This window comes from Pimephales promelas, chromosome 8 (genome assembly GCF_988280905.1).
Source record: "Pimephales promelas chromosome 8, fPimPro1.hap1.1, whole genome shotgun sequence".
Classification (NCBI taxonomy): domain Eukaryota; kingdom Metazoa; phylum Chordata; class Actinopteri; order Cypriniformes; family Leuciscidae; genus Pimephales; species Pimephales promelas.
In genome coordinates, this window is record NC_142776.1 from 1758095 (window position 1) to 1777643 (window position 19549).

General features: G+C 37.4%; 1 protein-coding gene across 1 annotated transcript in view; it reads right to left on the bottom strand.

The window, feature by feature from the left end:
• The window catches only part of plxna1b (plexin A1b), a 148141-nt gene extending 133031 nt beyond the window's left edge, over nucleotides 1-15110 (bottom strand). The window contains exon 1 of the mRNA XM_039656574.2: nucleotides 14954-15110. The gene's annotated coding sequence lies outside the window, so the exon portion shown is untranslated. The remainder of the gene's footprint in view (nucleotides 1-14953) is intronic.
• Nucleotides 15111-19549: the final 4439 nt, after the last annotated feature.

Consider the following 19549-nt stretch of genomic DNA (forward strand, 5'->3'; position numbering starts at 1 on the left):
TATCTCAGAATTGCGTGATATGAAGTCCGAATTGCGAGATATAAAGTCCGAACTGAGATATAAAGTCCGAACTGCGAGATATAAAGTCCGAACTGAGATATAAAGTCAGAATTGTGAGATATAAAGTCAGAATTGTGAGATATAAAGTCAGTATTGCGAGATATAAAGTCAGAATTGCGAGATATAAAGTCCGAATTGCGAGATATAAAGTCAGTATTGCGAGACATAAAGTCAGAATTGCGAGACATAAAGTCAGTATTGCGAGATATAAAGTCCAAATTGTGAGATATAAAGTCAGTATTGCGAGACATAAAGTCAGAATTGCGAGACATAAAGTCCGAACTGCGAGATATAAAGTCCAAATTGTGAGATATAAAGTCCGAACTGCGAGATATAAAGTCAGAATTGCGAGATATAAAGTCAGAATTGCAAGAGTCAGAATTGCGTGTTATAAAGTCAGTATTGCGAGATATAAAGTCAGTATTGCGATATATAAAGTCCGAATTGCGAGATATAAAGTCCGAACTGAGATATAAAGTCCGAACTGCGAGATATAAAGTCCGAACTGAGATATAAAGTCAGAATTGTGAGATATAAAGTCAGAATTGTGAGATATAAAGTCAGTATTGCGAGATATAAAGTCAGTATTGCGTGACATAAAGTCAGTATTGCGAGATATAAAGTCAGAATTGCAAGAGTCAGAATTGCGTGTTATAAAGTCAGTATTGCGAGATATAAAGTCAGTATTGCGATATATAAAGTCCGAATTGCGAGATATAAAGTCCGAACTGAGATATAAAGTCCGAACTGCGAGATATAAAGTCCGAACTGAGATATAAAGTCAGAATTGTGAGATATAAAGTCAGTATTGCGAGATATAAAGTCCGAACTGCGAGATATAAAGTCCAAATTGCGAGATATAAAGTCAGAATTGCAAGATATAAAGTCCGAATTGCGAGATATAAAGTCCGAACTGCGAGATATAAAGTCCAAATTGTGAGATATAAAGTCCGAACTGCGAGATATAAAGTCAGAATTGCAAGAGTCAGAATTGCGTGTTATAAAGTCAGTATTGCGAGATATAAAGTCAGTATTGCGATATATAAAGTCCGAATTGCGAGATATAAAGTCCGAACTGAGATATAAAGTCCGAACTGCGAGATATAAAGTCCGAACTGAGATATAAAGTCAGAATTGTGAGATATAAAGTCAGAATTGTGAGATATAAAGTCAGTATTGCGAGATATAAAGTCAGAATTGCGAGATATAAAGTCAGTATTGCGAGATATAAAGTCCGAACTGCGAGATATAAAGTCCAAATTGCGAGATATAAAGTCAGAATTGCAAGATATAAAGTCCGAATTGCGAGATATAAAGTCAGAATTGCGAGATATAAAGTCCGAACTGCGAGATATAAAGTCCAAATTGTGAGATATAAAGTCCGAACTGCGAGATATAAAGTCAGAATTGCGAGATATAAAGTCAGAATTTCAAGAGTCAGAATTGCGTGTTATAAAGTCAGTATTGCGATATATAAAGTCAGTATTGCGAGACATAAAGTCAGTATTGCGAGATATAAAGTCAGAATTGCGAGATATAAAGTCCGAACTGCAAGATATAAAGTCCAAATTGCAAGAGTCAGAATTGCGTGTTATAAAGTTCCATTGTAAGGAAAAAAACACTTTTTTCCCTCAGAAGTGCAAGTTTACGTCTCACAATTCCGACTGTGATATAAAAAGTCGCAATTATCTTTTAAATTTTTTATTATCTTTATTATAACTATCTTTACTATCAATCTTATATCTAGCTTCTGTCTTATGACATCCCCCCCAAAAAAGCATTTTGTAGTTGAATAGTTGAATAACTACAAATAACTAATGTTAGGGAAACCTGTTAATGTTTTGTTGCACGTTTCTGAAAAAAATAAAAATAAATATCTGCCGATATATCGGAATATCGGATTTTAAAACCCAAAAATATTGGTATCGGTATCGGCCTTCAAAAATCCTTCATCGGTCGGGCTCTACTCTGGATTCAGACGTTGCAAATTATTCTTCATGCTCTCACAACCATTCTCTCACAGTGTATATTTATAGCCATGATATAAGACTTTGAGCAATCATGCTACTGGAATGTTAGGAATGTGAAATCAAGCTCCTTAAAAGGTGCAATGAAGTGTGAAATGACAACATTAACAGAAATGACACTATCAACGCACACAACAGCCTCTCTGATATCTTATACACTCATTGAAGGATTAAAGAAAGCATGAACTGTAATCTAATTGTGGCCATCACACACACACACAAACGCTCTGTTTGAATCTTTACAGGTGTGTCATAATGCCATGTTTAAGCATCCGTTCTTATCGTCATCATCACATCCTTCACAGAAACCGCCGCCATTGTAGGCTGTAGACGGCTCACTCGAGCTAACCAAATAAATAAATGAAGAGAAAGCCGCTCAAACACACAGCCAACATGCAAACAGCATTAATGCACACATTTGCATGCATATATAACGCTCAGATCTCCTTTCAAGCAGCAGAACACGTGCAACTTGCTCACAACACACCAAAAGAAATGTTAAAGTTTTAAATTTGTTTACATTTTGGCCACAAAAAGACTTGAAATACTATACACTATGGTGTTTTTGGCATTTTTAAAGCTTGGCATTAACATTCCTTGCAAGGAAAAGAAAAGTTTGTGCATTATTAACCCTTATGCTGCATTAGGGACATTTTTGGTCTTTTGCAGTTTAATTTCTTTGACCATTTTGGCTGTTTTAATGCAAATGGTATGAAATTTGGCAGAATTGTGACTTTTTGGATACATGTAAAAAATGTGATCCCATTTTGCAAAATATGTATAACACACACTGTGTAGATCAAATAGTAACACTCAGCACCATAAAGACCAAAAATGGCCCATTGAAACCCATTAAAACGTTGTTTAAATCTGAGGCTGTCAGTAATACATGAAACATGATTTTTGCACAAACATCCTTTCATTTTGAAGCAAAAGCATTATATTTGCATTATATATTGTATTCCACCAGATGACGTCACTACATATTTATTCCCTATGGGTGGAAATGCACCTTATTTTAGGCAATAGGCAATGTTTAATAGGTGGCCATTTTTGGTCTCTAACGCGCTAAGTGGGATTTTTTGCAAAGTGGGACTGTGATAATCCAAATCTAAAGTTTTCTCTTTGCATTTAGTTTATTGAAAATAATTGAATTTTTGTGTTTTTTCCTCTTATACAAATCGATGGTTTCGCAAACAAAATCGGTAATTAAAGGGTTAAAATCCTGAAATTGAATACATTTTTGGTAGTTATGATGAGGACTGATGCTGGTTAAAAGATTTAACTTGGTAAAAGTGGAAAATAATAATAATATATAATATTTTAGGCAATGTTTAATATGTGGCCATTTTTGGTCCTTAATGCACTCAACGGTGTTAAAAATCTAATGCAGCACAAGGGTTAAATCTCCTACTGGTGAAAATAATAATATGTTATAATAAAAATTATATTTTTGGGGGGTGAATTATTGCAAAGGGTTTGGGGCTGAATGAATTGCAGAGAACAGAACTAGCCCTGTAATAAAGCACCACTAAATATACAACCACTTAGTGCAATCAAACAAGACAAACACAGTATGGAGAGCGCAAACGCATTGACTCATGGGAAGAAAACTGTTTGAGCAATGCCATAACTCAGCAAAAGTAATAAATCTCATTAGTTCTCACTGGAGCACGTTATAATTAAAACTACGTGTTGCAGTGTGTGTACATGTGTCATTTGTAATTGAAACATTCGCATTAGAGGTTTGTTTTATGCTTTTTAGCAATTATAAATGCACTAGTTGTATTCAATTAAAGCGAGTTTGCTGCAGTGCAATACGTGTGCTCGCATTATTTACAAGCTGAGCTTAAGAGACTGAATTATTTAAACGTCTGTGCAGTTAAAACTGCAGAAGCGCAGCTACAATACTGAGAAAAGAGAAATGTGTGTGTGTGCAACATGCAGAGAAAGCAATGCCGCAGCGCTGTGTGAAATCGCAGGGGAGAACACTGCTGCGATTGGGATTCTCAACCGGTTCTGCGTCCGGACATCAAATGGTAAACATCTTTAAAGAAGTCAAATGCAACCATTTTACCATGAACTGCAGAGGTCTGACAATACACATCTTTTAAACATGAAATAGGCTCAATGGTTTCATGCCGTCCACAACCCATCCACTCAGTTATTTAGGCATTTCGGAACCGTCCATGGAGCCCCCCTGGGGTGTATAAATCCAGCTTTTAATGTTGTTTATGTGTGTATGTGGTGTTTTTAATGTGCTTTAACACACACCATGTGTAAGTTGATAAGTGGACAGCATTGCTGAGTATTTCCTCCTTAAACCTGCAGTGAACCAAAGACAGGTTAAAAAACACGCTTTGAAATCGCTGGTGTTTCTGACGTCACAAACCACCTTGTAACCAATCAGATCAACAGGTGGTCAACCAGTGGAGTGAGCGAGTGAGTGGAGGCGGGGCTCATTTGCATATTCTTAGAACCATCCACAATACTAAATGAGGCAAGGGTGTCGAGTTACAGTCAAGATATTTTAAAGGTACAGTATGCAGGATTTTTGCAGTAAAATATCCAAAAACCACTAGGCCAATGTTATATATTTTGTTTAGTTGATTACTTACAATATCCCATAGACATACACTAGACCTCACCTTGGCTACGGCAGTTCATTGGAACGAATGCGTCAATAGAGCCGCCATCTTGAAACAGGGGAGCCCCTCCACTTTAATGCATCAGCGTCCATGTAGTAGACACAGGTCTAACGCAAATAAAATCACCATAAATCATCATGAATGCGATTTTTCTTGTTTTTTTGGTTTGTTCCAACGGTCAGACATGTATTTATCATTGATTCCAGAAAGAAAAAAATTAAAAATTTTTTTTTTTTTTTAAAACATTCTTCCTAGTTCAGATTTCATCCGTGAACTTCATTCGCTGCACAAAAGTCCGCCACCATCAATGAATTCGAAGTAAAGGCAGAGATAGCAGCGTTACCTAGCTACTTCCTATGACAAGACCCCTGTTCCAAGATGGCGGCGGATTTGACGCATGCTTAGAACCCCAAGGTGAGGTCTAGTGTATATATCTATGACAATATCCCAAATATTTCCAACTATTTGTAAGATAATGTGTGAGATAATTGCAATTTTTAACCGAGGAAACGGGGCGTGTGAGGAGTCGCCAGTCAATGACGTCATATCCGCGTTACCACCAGGTTTGACCTCGTACGGCAATAGTAACCATGGCGACAGACGTGGACAGCTGTGTCGGTTATGCCCGTTATACAGCGTCCCTAGCAGGGTTTTGTTCAAACATTATGGACCATAGCAAGCAGACTTTGAGACAAAAAGAGGACTAGAACGAAGATCAACATCTTTCCAGATGCCGAGAGCTCCTCGTCCGCGACTAACTTCGGCTTAGAGACGCGAGTGTTGCATGTTACTTGAGCAAACAGGTGAGCAAATTCATGTATATAAAACTAATCAATGTTATATAGTTCAACATGATGAAAAGTAAGAATGTGATCTGTATGTTATTCTCTGTTAATCTAGTTTAGTCTCGTACAGCCAACACACAACCTAACTAACATTCAACACACTCAAATGCCGTTTAGTGTGATAGTGAAACTGTTAGAGCGAATGAAGCAGCGCCGCGTTACCTAGAGTTTAATTCCTCTAATAAACTGACCTGTGTGAGTAATTCAGCACTTGTGTGTAGTTCGGTAGAATTAAATGTCCTTATTCCTTTATATCCGCGGGACTCGCGTTGTGTGTGGCGTTGGTATACGCCGTCTAGCAATCGCGCCCTGCTTCATAACACACTCATGTTAAAAACATCAGTGTATTCACTCATGCATAAAAGATCCATCAGCTCGACGGAATACAGATATATGCGGAATATACGTCATCAATATACGCCTTTGGAGGTAGAAGAGGTTAGCGACCCCTGGTGGCGAAACCATCTCGCATATTGTACCTTTAAGGCATAAAGAATTTTTTTCAAGGACAAAAACATTTAAAAATGTCATTTTGGTGATCAAAGGTGAGTTTTAAGGGATGAAATTATTGACTACAGGGAGACTTTAACATCAGTGGAACTTTTTAATTGCACAAAAGGCTCTTCAATGAGGAAAAGGTTTCTTTAGAGCAGGGATGCACCGATATGAACATTTTGGCCGATACCGATAATTCTTTATATTTGAAAGCTGATAACCGATATATCGGCCGATAAACTTAAATCCAAATTTTTATCTAATTTTGAGAGCCTGATTACAAAAACAAAAGTCTCACAATTAAATCCACTTCCCAAGCGCACAATTATAATGATGTTCTCATTATAGTGTTGTATAGCCGATATGACAGATTTGCGTCGCTCATGTTGTCCCGAACCATATTTTCATTTTTTGAAGAGATTTCAATCATATTTCAAGAAATTCAAAAACATAAACAGTGCTCAACAAGTGTCTCAGCTGAAGGGAATAATACATTATTTATCGGCTTTAATATATCGGCCACATTTTCTTACCAGGCCGATAACGATAACATTAAAAATGAACATATATCGGCCGATACCGATATGCTGGCCGATATATCGTGCATCCCTACTTTAGAGTAGACGAGACCAAAAAAAAATGGTTCTTTAAAGGATGGGTATTCGGCAGCTATGTGGAAAAATACTCAGTTGGAAGCTTTATTTATAGGAGTGTATGGGTCACAACACACTAGTTGAGATGAGAACCACTGATGTTGTGATCAGACGCAGATTGAAATTCGTCTCTCAATTCAGTCAACAATCTTAGAAGCAAAAACAAGCAGAAAATACTGAGTAGAAAAGAAAAACATCTTGGAGAGGTCAGTCCTCCTGATTGCGGTTTTAGCAGCCGACTGCATTCAAAGGAGAAAAATCTACCAGGAACACACACACACACACACGTGTACACACACACACAGTGGAGATAAGCAATGTGAGGAGTGAAGAAGAAAACAAGGGGGAGAATAAGCAGAGCGAGTGGGAGGGATGAGAGAAGTCAAGTTGACCGAGAGGGAGGGAGAGATACATCAGCTGTATGTGTGTATGTATGGATGACAATTTCCATTATTTGTGTGACCCAAAAATGACTCACACAGCTGTAAACTCCAGTGCAATCATTTGATTTCGGTCCAAACAACACAAAAAGTATCGCCACGTCACATGCTGCAAAACACACGCCGGAGAGCCGGAAGAGTCATTCAAAACACACTTAGTTTAAGCCTCAACTCCATACGCCAAAAGTTGTTTTGTGTTTTAAAGCTGAAGTGTGTAACATTTTTCACTCAATTCCGGCTTACTTAAAGTAAACCACTTGATTTGTTTTCCCTGAGACGTGTAAACACGGCGCTCTGCGTGTTTGAGTCCGACGCCGCCACACCGACTGAGGATCCCTTTAAAACACTCGTTATTTCGAGATTAAGTCACACGCTTCAGCTTTAAACTCGCAACTAATCTAAACCCAAATAGCAGCCGAGTCACCGCATGTGTAGAGATCACAGATGCTGAAAAACAAACGCACACTATCAACAACAAGAAAGCGAGCAGAAATGAGCGACTGCCAATGAAAGACTGCGAGGCGGGTGAAGCTGGAGCCAGAAAACAAACAAATTAACAAGCCAAAGTGCCAGGGATCTGCTTCCCACGGCTTTTCAACCACCGTCTCATCTGGAAATGTGTTGGCTCGTTTTCCATTCTTCTGAGTGGTTTGTAGACATGCAGTTATGATTCAACTCTCCAATAGCTTAAGATTGGAATTACAGGAGGATAATCTCGTCACGGACACACCTACTCTACACTGTAAAAAATAACCGCGATTTTAACGGTAAAATACTGTAAAAATGGTAAACAGAAAGTTTCCGTACTATACACGGTAAATAACTGTGATATATTTTTACAGTAAAATACCGTTAAATTTACAGTTTTTGAAAGTGAACAAGAACAAATCATTGTATAATTTACAGTGAAAAACCGTAAATTGACATTCCCACAATTCCCTGTGTGACACTTCACATTTTATGTATTTTTGTTGAAATAACCATGGTTCCTCATAGTTTTATTGTTTTTTTGTAATCAGTTATGTACATTAGGGTTATATGTTATTTTTAATGTTGTTAAATTAATGTTTATTGCATTTTTTTAATTTCATGTGTGTTACCATGATGTTTGTGTGAATGACATTGTGCAGCTTCTTCAATTAAGTATTGCTTTATGATGAGCTGTGATTGCTCATGTAACTCATCACTGCTGTGATGATTGATGGTTGTTGGTATATTACAATGGTCTAAAACAGATATCAATACATCAAGAAGTTGGTAAATCCACATTTTATCAGAAAATAAATTACGGTTTATTACTGTAAATTTTAAGTTAAGTTTGTACAACTATTAACATTCCTACCGTATTTTTAACGGTAAAGTTCTGGCAACCGCAGCTGCCGTTTTTTTACCGTAAAATTTACGGTTTCTTTTTTACAGTGTACGATCAGCGGTCTAAACTTGAGCGAGAAGTCAACACAGCATTAGAAATACGAAACTGTGAGTCTGTAAACGTGCACAAGAGAACAAGCTCCTGTCTGAAGAGCTGTTCACATTTATCTGCACTCAAGTATAATCAGGAGAGCGGTTTGCTTGCAGGGTGTGACCGCAGCAGTTGTCGGCCATTCCTGAAAAACAACTCATCCTAAATAACAGATGTCACACAGGAGAGAGAGAGAGAGAGAGAGAGAAAACGGAGGCCCTTTGTAAAAGAGTTAAAAGTGTTGCGGATGAAAATAAAACTGGAAAAAGCTGGATATTAAAAATTTATAACTGTCAACTCAAAGTGTTCAATGCCATCCAAAGAAAAACCGCATCCTGCTGAAAGCTAGTTTCCGTTGCAGAGTTTTACTGAAGGTGATGCAATTTTCAAACAAATAAAACTTTGGAAATGCTTGTTTTTTCTTGTTCTGAATCAGATTTTCTTGATTCAAAGCACTTTGAAAAGTAACATTATGCATTTCAAAGTAACGCCACATATTAAAGGAGTAGTTCACTTTTGAAAAAAACTAAACTCACCCCCATGTCATCCAAGATATCCATGTCTTTCTTTCTTCAGTCAAAAAGAAAATTAAGGTTTTTGATGAAAACCTTTTATAATGGACTTCAATGGGAACCAAACGGTTCAAGGTCCAAAAGACACTTTCAGTGCAAACTGCAAACTGTTCAAAGGGCTTTAAACGATTCCTGGCGATGAATAAGGGTCTTATCAAGCGAAACGATCGATCATTTAATAAATAAATAACAAAGTTGAAGTTTTATAAGCTCAAATGCTCGCCTTGCTCTGTTCTGTGATGCGCGTTCGTGACTCTCCTGTTCGAACTCGTTCAGCAAAATGAACGAGTCATTTGGTTCATTCAACGAACAAAACGAACGAATTGACTCGGAAAAAGATTTGTTAATTTTGATGAACAAGTTCAAACAGGAGAGTCACGAACGCACATCAGAACAGAGCATTTGAGCTTATAAAACTTAAACTTTGTTATTTATTTATTAAATGAGCGATCGTTTCGCTTGATAAGACCCTTATTCATCGTCTGGAATCGTTTAAAGCCCTTTGAACAGTTTCCACTGAAACTGTCTTTTGGACCTTGAACCGTTTGGACCCCATTGAAGTCCATTATATGGAGAAAAATCCTGGAATGTTTTCATCAAAAACCTTAATTTCTTTTCAACTGAAGAAAGAAAGACATGGACATCTTGGATGACATGGGGGCGAGAAAATTATCAGCAAAAGTTTTCAAAAGTGAAAAGAGAACTCAAACAGTAGGAGTAATTTACAAAGCCTGAATGCTCGACTGCAAAGGTCACAATGAATGTTAGTTGTGTCTACCGTGAGTCTTGACTGGAGTGTGTGGAACATTTATCTGCATTGTAATTTAAAGCATGATATATCAGTGTCCTGATATCAGCCAATGTCAACAATTAACATGTAAACATGCAATTTGAAAACAGAAATTGGCCATTATCCATCAACAAGTCTAGTGGGTAAAGCTTTCAGCCAATGTCGATGATATCAAAATGAGCAAATATCATCCGATTTATCAGTCTATCACTAGTAAGGACGCAAGTGAACGTGTAATTTCACAGGAGGTCACACTGTGTGACGACTGCCTGAAGGTTGGACAGAGTTAGCAGTGTCAGTGTGTGAGGAAGACCTCTCACTGTTTGCTCTTTAACAAACACAGTAACAGCTAGACCTCTTAAATGCTTTTTAATATCACCACTGGCCTGAGGACGTGAGAGAGCGACACAGAGAGAGGAAAACATGCATGCATGTACATTTTTTTACATTTTAACTTAAGGAAGCCCTCCATTTTCCCGTTTTCCAGTGGATTTTACCATGTAAACAGCTCAATCGGAACATGCTAATTAAAGAAATGCAGCTAAAAACTATCTAACAACAAACTTAACAGCTAAAGTTTACTTTGATTTGCTTGTTGAGAGCCTTTATACGTCTCTGGAGTCACATCATACTTTACACTAGCATATACCTTATTATAGAGCATAAGAGACCAATAAATCTTAAGGAGATATAGACCACATTTACATTACATGGTTCAGGTGACCCAATTCAGATTTCCTCCTCCCATGTGGCATAGATTGGAAATGACCCATAATGAATATATAAGCAGGAAAATAAGCACATGGATCCAGATATTCTCAGATCAGTTACAGGCCTCATTCACATGAATTACATTTACATGAATTACATTGAATTAAATTACATTCTGATATGTCGGGATGCACCGATATGAACATTTTGGTCGATAGCGATAACTCTTTATATTTAAAATAAAAAATTCAAAAATTTAAAAAATTCTTTACATTTTGGCCGATACCGATAACTCTTTATATTTAAAAAAAAATCAAAAATGTAAAAAATTCTTTACATTTTGGCCGATACCGATAACCGATAACTCTTTATATTTAAAAGAAAAAATTAAAAAATTAAAAAAATTCTTTACATTTTGGCCGATACCGATAACCGATAATTCTTTATATTTAAAAAAAAAAATGATCAAAAATTAAAAAAATTCTTTACATTTTGGCCGATACCGATAACCGATAATTCTTCATATTTAAAAGCCGATAACAGATATATCTGCCAATAAATCTAAATCCAATTTTTTATACATTTTGAGAGCCTGATTGCAAAAACAAAAGTCTCACAATTAAAATCCATTTCCCAATCACACAATTATAATGTTCTCATTATAATTTCCTGTAGCCGATATGACAGCACATTTTACACTACGTATATTTTCCTTTTTGATTACAATCATATTTCAAGCAATTAAGATCAATCATGTTGAACAGTGCGCATCTTAAGTGTCTCAAATGTCAAAGGAAATAATTCATTATTTATCAGCTTTAATAAATCAGCCAAATTTTATTATCGGGCCGATAACGATAACATAAAAATGAACAAATATCGGCCGATACCGATATGATGGCCGATATATCGTGCATCCCTACTGATATGAATCGGATATACAGTGCATAAGGGTCTGCCATGTAAGCGGACATTTGGGATATTCTCCGGTCAATGCGAATCAGTCATTGAAAAAACGACATGGTGAAGGACGTCGACACCAAACGCGATCACATGACAGCAAGGGTCACATGACAGCAAGCCAATGTTTTCCTGACCCTTTAAGATGGTGCAGAAAGCAAAAGCTTTTATTATCATTTCATCTGCGTCCAATTTAAATCACACCATATTTTCTTTCTTTTTGGCCTTTTGCCCCTATGACAATTATGTTTTGTTGGTGGACTGATTACCATAACCAGTTTTACTACAAAAACTATGGTTAGTGTAGCAAAACCATGGTTAATTTGAGGTTTACCATTTATAATAACCATGTTTTGTGGTTTTATTAGTAGTAAATCCATGGTTAATTTTCATAAGGGTTTTGTCAGTATGTCTACATTGGGTTGCATTGCCAATTGTACAGTGTGAATGCAGATATCAAATATGGGTCACTTTTAAAAGATGTAAGCTGGTCATCAAAAAATGTTTATATAGTCAATAGATTGGAATTTGGCATCAAGACCTGGAGTGTAAATGCGGCCATAGAGACTTAAATCAGTCAAATGTTGGGACTTGAAACCTTTGCGTGATAGACGACACACAAACGTTTACCCAGCACCATGAGAGACTAGCAGAGAGAGAGAGAGAGAGAGAGAGATTATAAATAGAAGTCAAACAGAGGGTGAGCTATGGGCCACAGAATGCCACAATTATGAGCTCTCATGCTGGAGCCTGGGATGTTGACAACGCAAGAGAAGCACAAAGTATACAACGGGGAGTTTCTTGTAGATGAATACCAGCAAATAATGCATGGTACTGCCATTGGTTTTGGGGCATCTGGGCACATTATCCATGTAAACACCATGGATAATTGTACAGTACCATATTAAATCCATTACCATTTGATACAATAACAGTGCCTGGTGGTGTAAACTGTAAAGCAGCAATCTTGCCAAGATTTGATCTCTCTCACCCACACATTTATTAATCTTCCATGTGGCCAAACTTATTTTCCCATTTCCAACTCATAATAATCTATAACAAAAACAATAGCCTGACTCTCTCCCTTTGTGCCCAATTTACTGCAGTGCTTGTATCTTTCGCTCCATAATTATGTCCCCGCTCATGCGATTTGTTTCCAATCATTTTTGTCTTGCTGAGATAAATTATTTTGGTAAAGCAGCTAATCTTGGTCATTATTTTTGCTGTGGGTCTGAGCAAAACCAGTCATGCTAGTGGGGAGGGGAAGCCTGTGCGCATGCGCACATCTACCGTTCTACAGCCGCTCGAGGGGCAGTTAGCATTCCAAACTCCACACACACACACTTTTTTACATTTCTTCAGGGTTTGTCAGAAGTCTTATAGTTGGGTAAACTTCGACAGTGGTAAATGAGAGACTACATTAAATATATTTTTCGTGTTCCAGTTTGCTCAAATAGCAAAAGAAAAACTCCACAATAGTGGTTTCACAACTTTCAAAAGAGGACAAAATAGAGAGATTGATAACGGCAGTCAGATGAGAGAAAATGTCAACTGTATCTTATTAAACACCTTCACAGCTAGCATTACCATATTTTTACAAACGAATTATAAATATACATTAATTATAGCTATATATATATAAAGATTACGACGCTGATGACCGCTAAAACGCGTCATCACAGTCAAAGGCGCGAATCTATGTAACGGATTTTAACGGTAAAAACAGATATGTTGCAGTGTTAGGTCTTTTCTGAGGTAATGTTGGCTCGACACTACATCAGGTAAATATTCTAGACAGTGTGCGGTCTAAGAAAACTCAAACTCTAGCTATTTTTATGGGAATTGCTTGATAACACGTTTCAAAAAACTCCTTTGACGGTTGAAATAATTTTACAGGGGATCTGGGACTACAATCGTAGATGACTACAACTACAATAGCATTCAATGTGAATTTTATTCATAATACACATCCTAAAGGAGGAAGATGGCTTTAACTCGCTGACCCACGATGCCCGAGGTCATTTTTTTATAGGCAAACCGTGAGATTATTCCCGTTAGGGTTGTTTGGGAGTCCTCTTTCTAAACAAACGATTCCCTCACGCCTGATGAAACATTCCCAATTTCCATCTGAATGTCCGTCACGCTCCTAACCGTCACGTCGTGATAACAATGGGAAAGACAAGGACCATGAATAGTCGTCTGATATGTCGAGACCAATCGCTTTCTAAGGTCTACCCCAGAAGATCCATCAGTAACCCAAATCCCACCAGTCCACGATCATTAAAAGGTCTGCGCGAGCTCAATGGTCATGTAGGGGCAGATGGCGTCTGTCAACTACTTAGAATGGTTTATACATGTTTTTAAATGCTGCACTGGGTCACATACATACATGCAAAAACTGAATGAATGAATGAAGACGACTAAGAAATGGACAGTATGTGTAGACGCGTTCACACCCACCCACGGACAGCAGAAACCTTCAGATGCACCGCAGCAACAGCTTCCATAACCAGTTCTGCTGTTAACGCCCTTTTAACACAACACACCGAGACTAATCATTTATAAACCAATTAGCCTATCGATTTTTACCAAAAGCAACATGTGGTCCTGTGAGATTAGGATGCGATGGAGAAACAGGAGTGGTAGTTTAAGTTTAATAATAGCCCATTTTACAACATAGGGCTCCGAGATCGTTTTTAATTGTGTGCGGATTTCTCAAAAAACGCCTTTTGTAATGTCAGTTTCTTATCGGTCTCAGTAACTTTGACCTAACCCTATCGGCACAACCCGTCCCCATGCCGCTTACTGCTGTTGTTCTTTGGGATCTAAACGCTTTGACACAAAGCAGTGAACCACCACGACCGAGTTTGTTCAACTCCACAACGTGTTTGGAAAGTATTCAAACCGGATCAAGTAGCCGAAACAAAACCGATACATTTGATACTGTAACACTTCGAGGAAATGTAATCGGTAATAAATTCCCAAGCCTTACATTCCAGGATACGCGCTTGTAAAAACAGCCAGCAAACGACATCCAAATGTTTAAGTTACAAAACCTCTAAATGTGATCAATACTGCGTGAGAACAACGAAAGCTTGGTTCTTAAAGTTTTATATGCGGTCTTTGGATAGTGTAAACGCCAAATGCTGGTTTCCACACTTAAACACCACAGCAATGCTTAGTTACATTACACACACTACACGAGTCCAGTCTAACACAGCTTTCCAAAACTACTCGCATTTCTGACCATTTTAACGTTGAAAGTTTGATAATGCCTTTGTGGTACTTACACGTTCGAGTGATCCTTGGATGGCATGTCCTACTCATAGTTAAAATCCCAAACTCGCTGAAATATCCCGTTCCGTGGCGCGACAGGAATGCGCTCACAACGCGAGCAGCTTCGATCTGAGCAGCGCGGGCACGGACTGCACTGGAAACGATCAATCACGCGCGGAGTGCGCGCCCGCTGACTCTATAGCGCCACCGCGCGGCGTGCAAAGACACGACACTCTACACTTTCTTGTGAAGTTGAAGTTTAGTGGTCAAATTAGTTTGATCCAGTGCATTATACAACGCAATACCTTTAAACATCAGGACCTCTCCATCACTGATGCTTTTAAATCCAGTTTAAAAACCTATTCTTATCATCTGTCGTCTGAGTGATGTTGTGTATGTATTTAAAATTAGTACATAATGTTTGTATATACATTGAATGATTTTGATTATTATTTCTCTAATCCTTTTCTCTTTATTCTATTAAATAAAGCACTTAGGATCAGTTGTGCTCTAGAAATAAAACTTGACTTAACAATACAGAAAATGCAATAATATTTTATAAAAGATCATGCCTTTTCGCACAACTTTCTTGTAAATTTGAAGTTTAGTGGTCAAATCAGTTTGATCCCAACATTAAACACAACACAGTATAGTGCATTATAACATGCAATACAGAAAATGCAATAATATTTTATAAACAATGCATATGAAATAATAAACAATGCAAAAGCACAATACAGCAAAACAAAACCACATTGATGCTTATGAGTGGCATAAAACCATTGCAAACTCGCTGGAAGCATTAACATATAAAACATTAATTTTATGGAGTAAAATGTGTGTTTGTGAGATTACTTAAATTGAGAACAAAAGCTCTCTCAGGCCACAGAGTGGATTGATCCGCTGGTGGTGACATCTCTTCACTCCACAGACTCGAACACTGTATCACATGCACTTAGTTCATACAAAACAAATACAGCATCATACAAAAAACCCCAACAAAGCCAGATTTTGATCGATATCACCTTTCATATGATTTATGTCTTCCTGACAGTCTTTTATTCTTTCATGTCTTTTTTTTTAAACCCTCGCCAAATCACATCAAAGCCTGTGTTCATATCGGCCAGAAAAAAGGGAAATCACTTTAATGACATGTCTTAGTATATAGGTCATATCTGGCCAGCATCTGGTTCTCAGCCAGTACTGCTCATAATCACTCAATAAAACAACATTCATATACACGTGATAAACGACAGCACACCAACAGGTTCTTTTATTTTGTAATCTTTACAATATTTTTCGGCAGCACTTGATCCAGTAACACTTTCTTTTCCATTAAAGAAAAAAAAATAGATGAAACTGAGAGGAGTCGTCGTAGCACTTGCATATTGTTGTCCTGTTTCTACTGTTCTCATTTGTAAGTCGCTTTGGATAAAAGTGTCCGCTAAATGAATAAATGTAAATGTAATGACTGGTCATCACTCGATAAAGTGTTCAGTGTCTGTTCTTTTGAATCCTGTTAGAGGCGAAGCCACATGGCAAGGATTGACAACCCTGCTGGGATGAGATTAGACAAGCTATTAAAACACACACACACACACACACCAGACCATGTTAGTACAGCCACCCACCACATTCCACTACTTAAAGACTTCAGCCATAAGGAGATTAACAACTCTGTTTTCTGCACAGGAGTCATATGGACATCCAGAGGCACAGGACTTTATTTACCATGGACGATCTGAAAAAGCCCAGGACAGGGATGAATCTCACACAGAAGACGTGTGTTACAGTGAGTGGTTATTGCAGGCAAGTAAGGTTAGATCTTGAGCGACTTGTAAAGCTCGATTTAAAAACTACCAAAGTGGAATCCAGCAACACTTTAGCCTGGCCTGCCTTGCCGCAGCGCAGGCAGTCTGGATACCATGAACCAAATTTTCCCCTGAAAAAGGGAACCAATCACAGAACAGGAAGGGAGCACAGGTGCATTTGATAGACATTCGTAGCACCCAATAATACGGCTCTGGGCATTCGTAAACCACGCCTCAAATACGAGAAACTTGGTTTCCAGACTGTTTCATTCTCAATGATACGTGGTCTGGCGTTAGCCAGGCTAGCAACACTTGTGGAGAGGGGGAACTTTAATAAATTCTAAAAAATGTAGCTAACCCAACTTCAACTTTCACTTTTTTTTTTAACAATTAGCTACATTTTTAACCCAACATTTGGGTTTGTCCATATTTGACCCAAATTTGGGTTGAAACAACCCAGCATTTTTTAGAGTGCATGCAGTCACCGTTTTCACAGATTCACGTTTCTGAAGTTTACATGGGGATGACAATGGTATCGTTTTCAAACATGTTTCCTATATCCACTAAAACGCTGTTATCGTGTAAATGAAAATTACAATTTTTCTGTTTTCTGTTGTAAACTAATGATTAATAACTTGACATTGACTTTCTTCTAGAGCTGCTGAACAGCCAAAACAATCTCTGTCCCATTCATTTCCTATTATAAAGCTGCTTTGAAGAAACAAGAAGTTATATAAAGGCTCTTCAAGGACAACTAACTTGCTAACTAGTGCTTTGAGATGCTACTTTTAAAGGCACTATATAAAATAAAGTTTATTGTTATCATTATACGGTAACTCTGGCGCAAAATGAACCTTCGGTCTAATAACACATTGGCACCGAGATTTGTTTTCATGATAATCGTAAAGAGTTTTATCTCTAAAAACTGTTTAGCGTTTAACGCTATCAAATCGCTAGTTAATACCACTAACAAGGCTCAAAATAGCATAATGAGGGTCCCTACATGCAAATCGAAGCATTGAGAACAGTGTAAGTGTACAGAGAGTTTAATAAGAAGATACTTCGCACATCGCATATAAGGAGCCATTTTTGGAAAATAGTCTCGACCAGTCGAACACGAACGCTAAGTGAGCAGGTCGATCGGAATTACGTTACATATCATGGAAATGCATGAATTATATCTGTTTATTAAAATATATGGATGACTAACTATAAGGGATGAAGGGGTCCCATAATTTCATACGAGATTCCAAGTCACAGTTGGGTTCAGCTCAGTTAGCACGGCGTTCGTGGTTCGACTGGTCGAGACTGTTTAAGCTTCAACGCATTGGTTTTATTAAAGTTCCCCTTCGCACAAGTGTTGCTGGATTCCCCTTTGGTCATTGCAGACAGCAATAGCAGCATGTTTTCTCACACAGCATTCAGATAGCCCTATAAGGCGTTATTAATATCCGTTCTGCCTGTTCACAAGACAAAATGCAAATTCCAGATATACATCCACTGACATAGTGCTGCAATTTTGGTTAATTAAAATGATTAGGCTTATAATGGTGCAACTAGAAACCTCTCATATTCAAAGCAAAGAAAACATTCCCACTCGACCAACCAGTCATACTGGACCTTCAACTGCAAAATCGACAAAATCCAGGGAACACACACAATAGCAGACGTCAAATAAGTCAAATAAGACACTTTGTTTACTACCTGACAAGAATTATTGCTTCCTAAAAATGCTTTTGCCAATTCATTTTTATCAAAACTTATTTTTTTTGTGGAAAACCTATTTATATGTGGTATTTAATCAGTTTTTACAGCAGTGATGCTCAGTTCACCTGTTAAATACTTTGCATGTTTCTGTATGGAAACACTGCGATGTGAAGCCTTCTGGTTTGAGGGTCGTTGCGTTCTTTGGTTTCAGATTACAGTCGGCCCCTTTTGTCTCTGGAATTTGAATTGACTATTTTGGCTCTGACCTCGGACACTTTAATGTTTACGGGCTTTGCATTACGGCTGGAGTCGAGCTTGTTAAAGAGTCCAAGGCACTTGTTTAACCGTGTAATCGTCCTTATACCTTATAAAAGACCTTATAAAAAAGTTTGCCACGTCCATACACACACACACACACAGTTCCTGCTGAAGCACTGTTATGTTCTTTGAGACTCTATACAATCACATCTAATTCCATCAGCTCAGATAAGAGACAACACACACTCGAGTCGAGTTACAGAGCTTTTGATCACAGCTTTTTCTGGCCAGAACACATTCATCATGAGTCTCATGCAGTGTAAGGGTTTGTCTTGCACTGTAAAAAAAAGTCTGTTAAATTAACGGTAAAAAAAATATAGAAATTTACCGTAAAAAACAGCAACATTTTAGGTTTTACAAACTTAACTTAAATTTACAGTAATAAACTTTATTTCATTATTATATGTACGGTTAGATCACAGTTATTTACTGTATATAGTACGGTAACTTTGTTAACCAATTAACGTTTTTTACCGTTAAAATCAAAGTCTGTTAAATTAATGGTAAAAGAATTTGAGAAATTTACCGTAAAAAACAGCAACATTTTAGGTTTTACACACTTAACTTAAATTTATAGTAATAAACTGTATTTCATTATTATATGTACCGTTAGATCACAGTTATTTACTGTATATAGTACGGCAACTTTAACCAATTAACGTTTTTTACTGTTAAAATCAAAGTCTATTAAATTAATGGTAAAAAATTAGAGAAATTTACCGTAAAAAATAGCAACATTTTAGGTTTTACAAACTTAACTTACATTTACAGTAA